The 13,061-nt window shown below is 51.4% G+C and overlaps 1 long non-coding RNA gene across 1 annotated transcript in view; it reads right to left on the bottom strand.

Moving 5' to 3' along the window:
- Nucleotides 1–5,260: 5,260 nt before the first annotated feature.
- LOC142818281 (uncharacterized) overlaps nucleotides 5,261–13,061 on the bottom strand; it is a 23,844-nt gene continuing 16,043 nt past the window's right edge. Inside the window, exons 1-2 of the long non-coding RNA XR_016350684.1 lie at nucleotides 7,108–13,061; nucleotides 5,261–6,839 (exon numbers count right to left, since the gene is read on the bottom strand). The exon at nucleotides 7,108–13,061 is cut by the window's right edge and continues 16,043 nt beyond it. This is a non-coding gene — a long non-coding RNA (uncharacterized LOC142818281). The remainder of the gene's footprint in view (nucleotides 6,840–7,107) is intronic.

Genomic DNA, 13,061 nt, shown 5'->3' on the forward strand with positions numbered 1-13,061 from the left:
TGTGAGGGCAGGGGACTGGACTCGCTGACCTCGCAAGGTCCCTTCCAGGTCCAATATTGTGTGATTCAATGGGCTTGTGGGAAGGAGTGGGGTGGGGTGGGGTCAGGGTAAACTGGGGCCCATGACAGGCTGGGACTCACTACTGCTGGTACCAGCCCCCCCTTAACTGCCCAGGCCACCCTGCACCCCAGAGCTGCTTGAAGTGCGGGGTCCGCCCCTAAGCACAGAACCTGGGGCAATTGTTGCCGTCTGTCCTATGCATGGGACGGGATGGCTCTCAAAATATCAGCCCGAACACTGGTGGAGCAAGGGCCCCACGGGCCCACATCCTTTGCAGCCCTTGAACCCAGACCAAGCAGAAGGGCCCAGGCCTGCAGTCCAGCTGCAAGCAGCCTCGTGGCTGCAAGACTGCACTGTACCCAGGCCTCAGAGCCCCCTGTAAGGGCAGGAAGGGCCTGCCTTTGGCACCAAAAGCCAGAGGACGCCTTGAACTATTGGTGGGTTACTCATCGGAGCATAAGCAAGGCCAGGCCAAAGGGCCATCTAGCTCAGTGTCCGGTCTGCTGGCAGTGGCCAATGCCAGAGGGAAAGAATAGAATCAAGCGATCCCTCCCATCCTGGAGCACCATAGACCTCTATCACATCCCCCCTTAGTCTCCTCTTTTCTAAGCTGAAAAATCCAAGTCTTTTTAATCTCTCCTCATGAGACCCGTTCCAAACCCCTCATTTCTGTTGCCCTTTTCTGAACTTTTTCCAGTGCCAACAGATCTTTTCTGAAAAGAGGCAACCACATCTGCATTCAGTATTCAGAACTCCCTCTGGGGGCCCCCGACTGCTAACTGTGGCTTTGTCCCTGCCCCAGTTCGAACTGAACAATTTTGGGTTGATTCCTGCCTCCACAAATGTCATGGAAGGGAACCAAAAGGACAAGGCCTTGCGGGTTCTCCACACTAAGACGAGTGGGTTGGAATTTGGGAACAGCGTAGCCAATTGGGGTCCTCCCACTAGTGGCTGAAGTTGGCTGACAGAGTGAAACTGATCGCTGTTTCCAACATACGTGTGGCTCGTAATATTGTATGCGCCAAGGATGTTATCAGCATCCAATGTGTAGCTTTTATACAAAAACAACCACTGTGCATTTTCTCTCTGCAGGTCTTTTTCTTTCATCAATTTTGCATACAGGAAGATCATGTTTGCTCTAAATACCTTTGGTTTTTAAAGTCTCCGAAAATTTTTGAGATTAAAAAGAAAAAAAAGAAAAACTTTCCGCAGAACCTGTCACAGGGCTGCAACTGCCAAACGCACACAAACAAAGCTCTTCCATCCGAGCAGTTACTTAATTAAGAGGGGGACTAGACAAGGCGCTCAACGCACAGATAATTACTCACATTTCTCAGGCAGCAGCAACTGCAGCGCCCATGAAAGGCAGACGGCAGCACTCTCATGCATATTCATCAAAAGATGTAACTGCTGGGGACGTTTTGCGAGGAGACAGCGACGTATTCGTGGAGCATCTTGGGTTCCTTTTATGGAATTTAGCACTTGCCCAGATTTTCTTTTTTAGCTCCAATTAAATTGATCAACAAGCCAACAAACAAAAACAGCCCGTTTGGATTTGAGTCAAGGCTGTGGTGAATTCACTCTTTTAGGCCTTGTCTACGCTGGAAGAAATGAGACCGGTAATTTATCTCCCGTGCAACTCCATGGTTGGTTGGACCAGTGGAAACTGTAGTCTGAATGGGCATAGGTGGATTTGCTACCTTGCCTTCACTCAGCACACAATCAACCTGTGGAACTCCTTGCCAGAGGATGTGGTGAAGGCCGGGACTTTAACAGGGTTCAAGAAAGAGCTAGATAGATTCATGGAGGATAGTCCATCAATGGCTATTAGCCAGGATGGGTAAGAACGGTGTCCCTAGCCTCTGTTTGTCTGGAGGTGAGTGACAGGGGAGGAATCACGTGAGGATTCCCTGTTGTGTTCCCTCCCCCTGGGGCATCTGGTATTGGCAGACAGGGTACTGGGCTGGATGGACCATTGGTCTAGACCAGTACGGCCGCTCTTATGTTCTTAGGTCTTCTAATCCAGCTCAGAGCACGGTTCAGGGACCTCGACTGTCTACCCTAGAACTTCTACTGGTGCCACCCCTGTGCTGCCCTGCGGGTGAATATAGGTCCCCTAGATACACTCTATAGAACAGGCCAACCCAGATCTCAAGCGGCTTTGCTCAAACTCAGAAAGCCTGGACAACAGAAGCTCGGTAGCATCCTCCAATATGGAGTGACTGGCCGAGTTTTAGCTAAGGCGTTACACTGCAATCATCCTCATCATCGCGAAAAGGGCAAGAGAGCGGCTCCAAAAGTAAAACGAACCCTAAAAGAGACAAGCCCCTTCCTCCAGGCCAGACCTTTGACTAAATCTGCAAGCAAAACCCCCGCCAGACCTCTAACGATTCAGTGTTTGGACGGTTTTCATTCTGGGTTCCCATACCCGGAAAAATCTCACGACAAACTTGCTTCTCGTCTCATCCTGTGACACAGAGACCCTCAGCAAAGGGTCCTCTGTTCCTTGCATATAGCTCTCACTTCAGACCAGACAAACTCACTACACCAAACACAGGTCGTACGGACTAATTATCTGTACAAGAGGAACATGGGAGGTACCTACAGAAAGCTCATAAATTCTCAAGATCCAGAATCACAACAATCCTGGAAATACACGAGGAACAATCTGTTTCTATTGGAAGTATGCTCAAGCAGACAATAGTCACCAGCCAATCATGTGCCTCGGTGATGGCCCGTCTTGGCAGGGAGACTTACCACCCCTCCCTGTTTGGTCGTGATGCAATGCAAGGCTCAGTTGGTTAGCCTGGCACAAGACTTAGACCCATGGTGTCCAACATGCCAGCCACTAGCCACGTGGGGCTGTTTGGTTGGTTGAGTGTGGCTAGTTGGATCATAACATTATTTACATTTTCAGAATAACGTGGCTAGTTTGGACACTATGGACTTAAGCTTTGAAAAGGTAACAAACAAACCAGCAAAACAATTTCAAAGTCAAAAAGAAACTTCGCAACAAGAGAGGGGTTGAAGGGCTGTCTGGGAGGGGAAACAAAAGGCTGTTTTGAGTAGAACAGCCAGGGACAAGCACTCTGTATCCAGTCACTGAGAAAAGGCTCTTCCATGCGGTTTGGATCCTGGGTCTCGAGAACCCAGCCAGCTCCACAACCGAGCGAAGGGGAAAATGTACCTAACTAGATAGGAAGAAAAACTCCCTTTTGTTTGTTTAAAACCTGCTGCCTATTCATTTCATTGGGTGACCCCTAGTTCTTATATTGTGGGAACAAGTAAAGAACTTTTCCTTATTCATTTTTCCCACACCACTCATGATTTTATGGACCTCTATCATATCCCCCTTTGTCTCCTCTTTTCCAAGCTGAAAAGTCCTAGTCTTTTTAATCTCGCTTTATGTGGGATCTGTTCCAAACCCCTCATCATTTTTATTGCCCTTTTCTGAACCTTTTCCAAAGCCAATCTATCTTTTTTGCGATGAGGTGACTACATCTGTACGCAGTATTCAAGATGTGGGTGTTCCATGGATTTAGAGAGACAAGAAGATGGTCTGTCTTATTCTCAATCCCGTTTTTAATGATTCCTAACATTATTTGCTTTTTTGACTGCCACTGCCCACTGCATGGATGTTTCCAGAGAACTATCCACAATGACTCCAAGATCTCTCGAGTAGTTGTAGCTAAATTAGCCCCCATCATATTGTATGTAGAGTTGGGGTTATTTTTTCCAATGTGCATTACTTTGCGCTTATCCACATTAAATTTCATTTGCCATTTTGTTGCCCAATCACTCAGTTTGGTGAGATCTTTTTGAAGCACTTCACAGTCTGCTTTGGTCTCAACTATCTTCTACAGTTTGGTATCATCTGCCAATTTTGCCACCTCACTTTTCTCTAGATAGTTTATAAATAAGTTGAATAGCATTGGTCCCAGGACAGACTCTTGGGGGACTCCACTACCTCTCTCCACTCCAAAACTAACCATTTATTCCTACCCTTTGTTTCCTGTCTTTTAACCAGTTCTTAGTCCATGAAAGGATCGTCCCTCTTATCCTATGACAACTTACTTAAGAGCCCTTGGTGAGGGACCTTGTCAAAGGCTTTCTGGAAATCTAAGTACACTATATTCACTGGATCCCCCTTGTCCACATATTTGTGGACCTCCTCAAAGAACTCTAGTAGATTAGAGTATCAGAGGAGTAGCCGTGTTAGTCTGAATCTGCAAAAGCGGCGAGGAATCCTGTGGCACCTTATAGACTAACTGAAGTGTAGGAGCATAAGCTTTTGTGGGCAAAGACCCACTTTGTCAGATGCATGTGACAAAGTGACAAAGTGGGTCTTTGCCCGCGAAAGCTTATGCTCCTACACTTCAGTTAGTCTATAAGGTGCCACAGGACTCCTCGCCGCTTTAGTAGATTAGAGACACCCTTTACAGAAAACATGTTGACTTTCCCCAAACAAATTATGTCTCTGACAATTTTATTCTTTACTATAGTTTCAACTAATTTGCCCAGTACTGACATTAGATTTACCAGTCTGTAATTGCCAGGATCACTCTAGAGCCCTTTTTAAATACTGGCATCACATTAGCTATCTTCCAGTCATTAGGCACAGAAGCTGATTTAAAGGATAGATTACAAACCACAGTTCATAGTTCTGCAATTTCCCATTTGAGTTCTTTCAGAACTCTTGGGTGAATGCCATCTGGGCCCAGTGACTTGTTACTGTTAAGTTTATCAATTTGTTCAAAAACCTCCTCTCATACCACCTTAATCTGGGACAATTCCTCAGATTTGTCACCTAAAAAGAATGGCTCAGGTTTGGGAATCTCCCCAATATCCTCAACCGTGAAGACTGAAGCAAAGAATTCATTTAGTTTCTCCGCAATGCTCCTCTGGCACCTCCATCATCCAGTAGCCCCACTGGTTGTTTAGCAGGCTTCCTGCTTCTGATGCACTAAACATTTTGCTATTACTGTCTGCGTGTTTGGCTAGCTGTTCTTCAAACTCCGTTGTGGCTTTTCTTACATGTTTACACTTAATTTGACAACGTTTATGCTCCTTGCTATTTTCCTCACTAGGATTTGACTTCCACGTTTTAAAAGACGCCTTTTTAATCTCTCACTGCTTCTTTTACTTGGTTGTAACCGATTGTTTCTACTGCACTTTCATTAAATTTTTACTCTCTCGTCAATAAACCTAATTTTGTTTTATTGCTCGTGCCCCCAAATGCTGTCTGGTTTGCAGGTGTGGGGGGGGCTAAGAGATAGCTGTAAATGGGTACACTGCCCCTCTGGATGCAGAAGACCTGGGATTGCTGTTCCTGGCCAGTGTCGGGACTGGCTATCCCAGGGGTGTGATACAAAGAGATCAAGGACTGGGGTGGGCATTTCTTGTTAACCTGCATGGCAGAGATGGGGCTGGCCGAGCCCAGAGGAGAATCCTAGAGGGGCTGAAGGGCTGGTGGTGTTAGGAAGCCAACGCCCAAATACCACAAGACTGACCCTCTCACGCTGGCAGCAGGGAGGTGCCTCAAAAACTATCCTGGATCCCATCTCAGATTTGCAGACGGAGTTTCATACCCACTGCTGGGTACCCAGCTCGTACCGGTTAGTTCCGACGCACTTTAGAGGCACATGACACGTGGCTTAGCCAGCTTGGGTGTGAGGATAAACACTCCTGCAGTTCCTGCGTCCTCACAGATGCCACACTCCCCCCGTCCCGCTTCAGAGCATGCTTGGGGCAGCACTCAAGAAATCCCACCACATTAACTCTGCAACACAGGCATATCTGCAAGGTGATGCTCCCCGTTCCCAGCCTTTCTTCCACCACGGATGCCCCCTCACACCGGCAGTAAGAGGGAGAGTCTCAGAACCTCCCCTTCCATCTCCTCCCGGTGCCGGTCACGCTGGCCACCCATCAGTCTGGGAGGAGCAAGCTCAGCAGAAGGAAACCGAGGCCTATTTTCTGGCCCTACTTGGCTCAGCTCCAGGCAGAGGTCCTCCAGACAGCATCCTCTGGCTCCCAGGACTCCTTCACAGGTGCTGTCTAGAGGGCCTCAGCTCTGTGACTCCATCCATGTCTCTTGTCTCCAGCCTATGGCCTGCATGCCTGTTCCTTTTAAATAAATATTTAACGCTTTGTTCGCCCCCTCCCCCCGCCCTGCCCTCAATGTTTAGTTCATTCCTGGCTCTGTGGCTCCTCCCACGGTTGGTAGGCTCCACCCACCCTTTCAGGATTTCAAACAGGCCCACAGAAGGCCATCCAGACGCCTGAGTTACAGTTCTCTCTGGCAATGGAGACAGTGCCAATGGACCTGACTCCATGCTGAACCGAGCGGACACAGAATGTTTTGATTTGCTTCCAGCAACCCAAGGAAAACATGTCGCCTTCTCCAAACCGACACTTTCTGGAATTGTCCATATTCTGGCTTTTTGGTCCCAATTCTTGAAATATTGAAACTTGCCACCGGATGGAGATTCTGACACCCTGTGTGGCAATGAATGAACACTAGAACTGGAAGGGACCTCGCGAGGTCATCAAGTCCAGCCCCCTGCTCTCGCGGCAGGGCCAAGCACCATAGGTGCATTGCGTACACACATCAGGCTAAGTTGGAGATGCCCTGGCTTCTTTCCCTCCTTTTCTGCTTTCACCAGCATTATCTTCTCTCCACAGACCACGTGCCCAGCGTGGTTTCCATTCCAAATTTTTAAGAGAGAGAGGGGGACCCGGAAATCCCCCCAAACTCTTCCAGCACAGGAGGCTGTCGAGACCTAGGAAAAAAGCAATGGATATTTACTTCAGAACAGCTCAGTGGTACAAAATCAGGCTAAAAAGAAACAAAAAAAAGAAAAAACCGTTGTGAACACAGAGTGGCATCCCCTGCATATCTGCTGCTTTCCCAAGTTCCCTTTCAAAAATCCAACCCCCAATCCGATCACGTGCCTTGCAGACAATGGCCTTGACACAGACACATTGAACAGCGCGCTATGAGCAGGGGAGGGATTGAATGAAGAGCAGACACACCGCAGCCATCCCTACCTGCTTGAAATGCACCTGTCTCTCTTGGCTTCTGCCTCCTGCTGAGAAAGTCCAAAGGATCCAGATTAACTGCACCGCTCTTGCTCCTGGAAGTTTTCCACAGCTGAGCTGGAGAGCCCAGGGTGCTGGCAAGTCGCAGGGGAGGAAGAGCGGAGGTGGCGAGGGAGGTTCAGGAACCTCTGACGAAGCAGAAAGCCATTGCCAGAGAGCTGGACATCCATACATCAAATAAAACCTGCCCCCGGCCCTGCCCTAGGACACGGTGCAGCCTGCGGCGCTGTGAGCCGCTGAACAGTGAGCTGCGCGTCAGCAAGGCTAAGGGCTGCTGCAGCCTGGGGGAGTTTAACAAAAGCGAGGTCAAAGAGGAGGAGGGCTCCAACAGGAGACCCCGCCCTAGGCCCCGCAGTGGGACCATAAGCCCGCTGTGGCCGGCTCCGGGGGCTGGGCTCAGGAGACAGAGCTAGGAACCAGCATCCAGCGGGAGGTCCAGGGGAACGGATTGGCCATGGGAAGGCCAGCCCATGGCCTACGTGCCACAGCGGGCGGGCTGGAAGGCTGGCCACGGGGGGAAGGCTGGGGATTGCGTCTCAGAAGGCTTTCCGTTGGTTCCTTCTGAGACACGGGACAAGCTGCCCTCACTGGGGTCCCCACCGCGAGCTCCCAGGGCTGGAGAAATTCAGACAAGGGGCCTTGTTTTAAAAAAAAAGAACCGAACTCCCAGCGAGGTATTTAACCAAATGGAAGAATATACCAGGAGCCGTGACGGAGGCCCGTCCCAGAGCACTTTTCAGGCAAGACTGGGTTTCCCTCAGATCCGCCTCTGCGCCAAAGGAATGAGGTTGGGGTGTTCTCCTGCCTGGGATACACTGGAAGGCAGGCCCAGGGATCACAGTGGGTCCTTGGGGTCTGGAACCCAGGGGTACTCCCCTTCTCCCTGCTCCTTTGTCTAGCCTGAAAGCTGATGGGGCAGGCGCTGCGTCTTATTGCGTGCGCCTGCCGTGCCTCGTGCCGGCGGGGCTCAATGGGCCTGTAGGCGCACAGCCAGCCAGGTGGTGGAAGAAACGGGGCAGAGCTAAGTGGCCTACTGAACCGCTCTCAAACACCCCTTTCTCCTTTGGAAAGCTGGCCTGTCTCCACTGGGACGGTCGGCCGGGGCAAGGCCTCGGCACACTCCTAAATTGCTTCTGTGCTAGGAAGCATAGGCACCACATTCATGAGCTAGGAGGGAAGTCTGAAGCAATTGACTGGTTTAGTTTGGAAAAAAGGTGTCTGAGGGGACACATGCCAGCAGCTTTCAAGTGCCTGAAGGGGTGTCACAAGGAGGAGGGGGAAATTGTTCTCCTTGACCTCTGAGGACAGGTCAAAAAGCAATGGGCTTAAATTGCAGCAAGGGAGGTTTAGGTTGGACATTAGGGAAAACTTCCTGCCTGCCAAGGTGGTTAAACTCTGGAATAAATTGCCTGGGGAGGTTGGGGAATCTCCATCTCTGGAGAGATTTAAGAGCAGGGATGATCTAGATGGTGCAGGGGACTGGACTTGATGAACTCTCACGGTCCCTTCTAGTTCTCGTGTTCTGTAATTTACAATGGGTTTTTATTGCCACCAACTACTACATCTCCACCGGCGCAATCCACCCACCATGGGCGTTAAGGGCTCCCCATGAGTGTCACACAATCCCGCACCGGGGCATAAGCTTGCAGAGAAAGCCAAATTCCTAGCAGTGCGAGAAGAGTTGTAAAAAAGCATCCCCTCCCCATGGCCGTTAATTGCCTGCAGGCACCAAGAGAATGCACTCCACACACACTGTTCTCGTCAGCTAATTATGAAAGGCTCTGGCTACCCAAGGCAGGATGGCCTGAAATCTCCAGTCACTAATCAGACATTTCAGCCCAGTGCAAGAGCAGGAACGGAAGGGGCTATGATGAGTCTGACATTTTTTGTTGCCTCTTCTAGCCTTGGGGCACTCAGCGGAGTCCCCCATTGTGTCCTCAAGCCCTCATTAGCTCGTGGGTGGGGACACAGGATTTGCGGAGGCCCAGCCCACAAACTAGTCACACGTGGATTGAGTTCCAAGCCCGCGCGGACCTGCAGGTTTAACTCACGCAACTCCTCATCCTTAATAGAAAGTGTAGATTTCTATTCAGCAGCTGGAACTGGAAAAGACAGCAAGTCCATGACATGAATTCCAAGTCTCCCTAAAAGAAGTAAATTGTTTTGAGCATGCACGGCCATCGCTTGCTATCTTCTTTTTTCTTTTTTTTTTTTTTTTTTTGCCAAGACTCATTACTACATTGTGGAGATGCTCTACGAAAGGGCATCTCTTTGAATGCATTTGCTTTTTTATTAATGTGTGCTAAGACAAGTCAAGCCTGATTATCATGAAGACAATTGCTGAATTCCCTCCTGGAGAAATCTCATCTAGAGTGTGTAGGCGTTTTAATTTCAGAGACCCATTAATTGGCACAATTGCTTAAGCAGCTGCTTTCGCTGTCATTTTAGGACCACTTTAGGAAAAACAGAGCTCCAAAAACCCCCCTCCCCCTACGACAGACCAGTGCCCACGCTACAGAAACATAATTAATGCAAGGAGCTTCCTGCGAGTTATAAGTAACAAAGGCCAGATTGGCACCAAACGCTGGATTATGCCAGCACCACCAGCGTGTGCGAACAGCTAACTCCCTTGGGTCCGAATGTCAGAAGTGCTCAGCTCTCAGAAGGCCCACTGGAACCGATGGGGCCTGCAGGGCCTCTGGAAAGCAGGCTGGACATTTTACGTAGTAGGACGGCTCCCCCAGCTTTCGCCAAGGTTTGGTTCTCTCCTCAGGGCCCAGGAGCATTGTATAAAACTGCCAGCTTGGACCCCCACCTGGCGGCTTGCCTGAGGACCAAGCTTTCCCCTGTGCCTGTGGAAGGACATGGGACAGGGCACTCCAGCGGCACCCAGCCTAGGACAGTGGCTCTCCAGGCCCCGGCAGAGCAGCGGATGCCGAAGAAAAGCACTCAGTGGCATCGTGTGACTCATCACTGCGGCGCCTCCTGCTGGCCACTCTGGGACTCGACTCCGCGCCGGAGCACCCTCTTCTGGCTGGTGTCTCACCTGGGGTTCCCTGTTCTCTGGTAACGGCTGCACCGCCTTACGTTAGGAGCTGCGTCCCTCCCAGACCACGGTGCCCTTCCCTCCAGGTTCTGCCCCACAGCAGCACCCCCCCAGTCTGGGGTCCTCCCTCCCAAGGTTCCCCCAGCCCCTACACCCACCTTGCCTCCATGACCCATGGCCAGTCGTCATCAGGCCCCTGCCTCAGGGGCAAACTGCCCTCCGACATGGCCACTCATCACAGGCACAGAGGTGGGGACCTGCTGCTTTTGCCAGCCCAGGCCTACCACCTCAGCCCAGGGCTACTGAGGCTGGCACTCCCCTGGCTCACCCTGCCGTTCCCCAGCATTGCTCTGTCCGTGGCACCCTAGGAGCAGGCACCTGGGTCCTTCCTCCAGGGCTGGAGTGAGAGTGAGCTCAGCCTGGCAAGCTATCTTTTTTATCTAGCCCTCTTGGGCTCTGATTGGCTGCCGCAAGGCCTCTCATGATTGGCCCCTTGCTACAGCTTTAACCCTTTTCATGCCTGGAGGGGGGTGACCACCCCGCTACACACTCCGCAGCCAGAAAACGCCCAAGGGGAACAAGAAACGGCCTGGGAGAGGGGAAAACCATTGGCTCAGATGTGAGAAAAGAACGTGGGAATGGGAGAGGCCACCAAGGAGGGGAGCACAGAGGGGTAACACACAGAAAGCCAGGAGAACTTCCTGGAGGGCAACAGAAAGGAGGAGGAAAAAGGAAATGGCTCCAGCAAAGGGATGTTCGGGGGACCAGCTGGGTGCAAAGGGCACACGCCGGGTCCGAGTTGCTGGAAAAGGTGCTTTCTGATCCCCCCTCTGCCCCGTTCTGACCTCTTAGACGGGGCTGTGCCCGACGGCTGAACTAAGTCTCCTGCGTTCCCTTCTCTTCCATGCTTCTCGAGACCAAGAGGGCCCCTCTTCACTCATCCTCAGCAGCTCAGGGAATTGGAGGGCACCAGAGACTGGCCATCGAGTGCCAAGCATGGACTCTAGCATTGCCCTCGCTCTTTTTCCTCCACCAAAAGAAACCACCCCAATATTTGCCTTGGGTTTCCTTGTCACTCTGTCTGTGCTGCATCGACCCGAGAGATGTTGGAGGTAACAGCTTCCAAGCCAAGCCACACCAGGACTCTCAGAATGCCTGACCTCCTCTTGACAAGAAGGATTGGCCAGTGAACGCCATGCTGGGGAGCGGCCTGCCTTCCTGCCACGGATCCTTGGTTCCGATCCAGCCTGTGCAGCTGTGGCCAGGCGCTACAGACCGTTTGCACGTCTCAGCAGGGTCAGAGCTTCGCAGGTCACTGAGCACTGTTGCATGCATGCAGCACATTTCAAAGTGACCACTGCACACCAACTAAGTCCAATTCATCGTGGTGCAGTTCAGGGTACTGCCTGATAAAGGCCGAGGTGATTTGCGTCCCAACCAGTTGACACCTCCTCTCCTCGTCATCTCCTCTAAATCAACATGCACTCGGCCTGGTGTCCAGCCCTAACTAGCACTGGAAGCAATGAGACTCAGGACGGGTCTACACTGGGAAAGTTTCGTGACCAAAATGCTGTTAACATGCAAAAGTCACCAAAAGTGAAAACTAGCCAAACTGGTTTTTCTGCCTCCCCTTGTCAACATTTCATGGCCACATTGCTAGCTCCCTGTGCACAGATAGAGCAAAGCATTGTGGGTAAGTATCCCAGAGGACAGTTTTGGAGGAAGGCAGAGCTGATCCCTGCGCTTCTTGGGATTTCCTCATAGCTCTGGAAGCTCTCTGTGTTGAGGAATGTCAAAGCAGCACGGCCATCTCTCCAGCCTTCCCCCTGCAGCAGCCTGCCTGCCGCTGTGTTCCTAGTGGGGCAGAACAGGAGCAGTCCAATGATTTGTTCTTTGTTTGTTCCCAAAATGGAGCAGCTCACTCAGCTGTAAGACTCTTCCCGGAGCTTTGAAAGGGGAGAGGGTGCATGCCTGCAGGGTTGCAGAGATCACAGAACACAGAGCCCAGCCATCAGGGCAAGCATGGTGGGATCCTGGCAGAACCAGCTTTCTTGACAAAACAAACAGCAGAGTCCACACTGGATCTTTGTCAGCAATAAAAAGGGCTGGGGGGGGGAGAGACAAAAGTCCCTCATGGGGCTGAGAGTTTTTTTCCACCAGAACTGGGTGTTTTCCCAACAACCGTCACACTGCCATATGTACACTCTCACTGTTTTGTCACCAAAAGGCAGGTTTTAGTGACACAACCGTGCCAGAGGAGACAAGGCCTCAGAGACGTAAGGAAGGCATGGAAGCATGCTGTGGAGATACCGTGTGGTCATTTCTCCAGACATGTTTCTATCGCTTCTGCTCAGTGGCTGGCCTGGAGATCACAGTCCAGTTCTCAGCAGACAGGTTTTCCCTACCGTGAAGCCACCATCCTAATGGGCGCCTGCTGGTGACTGTGCTGGAACAGCAAGACCAGTGGCTCAGTGGGCACGGAGACCAGGCTCACCTCCCCTCCGGAGGTGGCTCCTCCATGGAAGCCCAGAGACACATTGTGGGCTGCTGGAGGTGGCTCGGGTGCTTGTGGAAAAGCTGGACTTGTCCTGTGGATAAAGAGCTGAATTCAGCCTCCGAGGCAGCCTCTGGCGCACCCCAGAAAGGCGGAAGATCTGCACGTTCACCAGGGGACGTGCCCAGCTGTGGCAGGGGAGCTCATTTCTGTTCATTCAGGCAACTCCAGAGCCACCCCATCACCATGACCACTGCCAGCCTTGGGCAGCAGCCAGAGCGGTTCCTGCTGTGGGAAAAGCTCCCCCTCAACACAGCCAGGCCCCTACACCAGCCAGCAGCTCTGTAGAGCACCGAGGCAGTT

Source organism: Pelodiscus sinensis, chromosome 14, assembly GCF_052426305.1.
Source record: "Pelodiscus sinensis isolate ZL-2025 chromosome 14, ASM5242630v1, whole genome shotgun sequence".
NCBI classification, from domain to species: Eukaryota; Metazoa; Chordata; order Testudines; family Trionychidae; genus Pelodiscus; species Pelodiscus sinensis.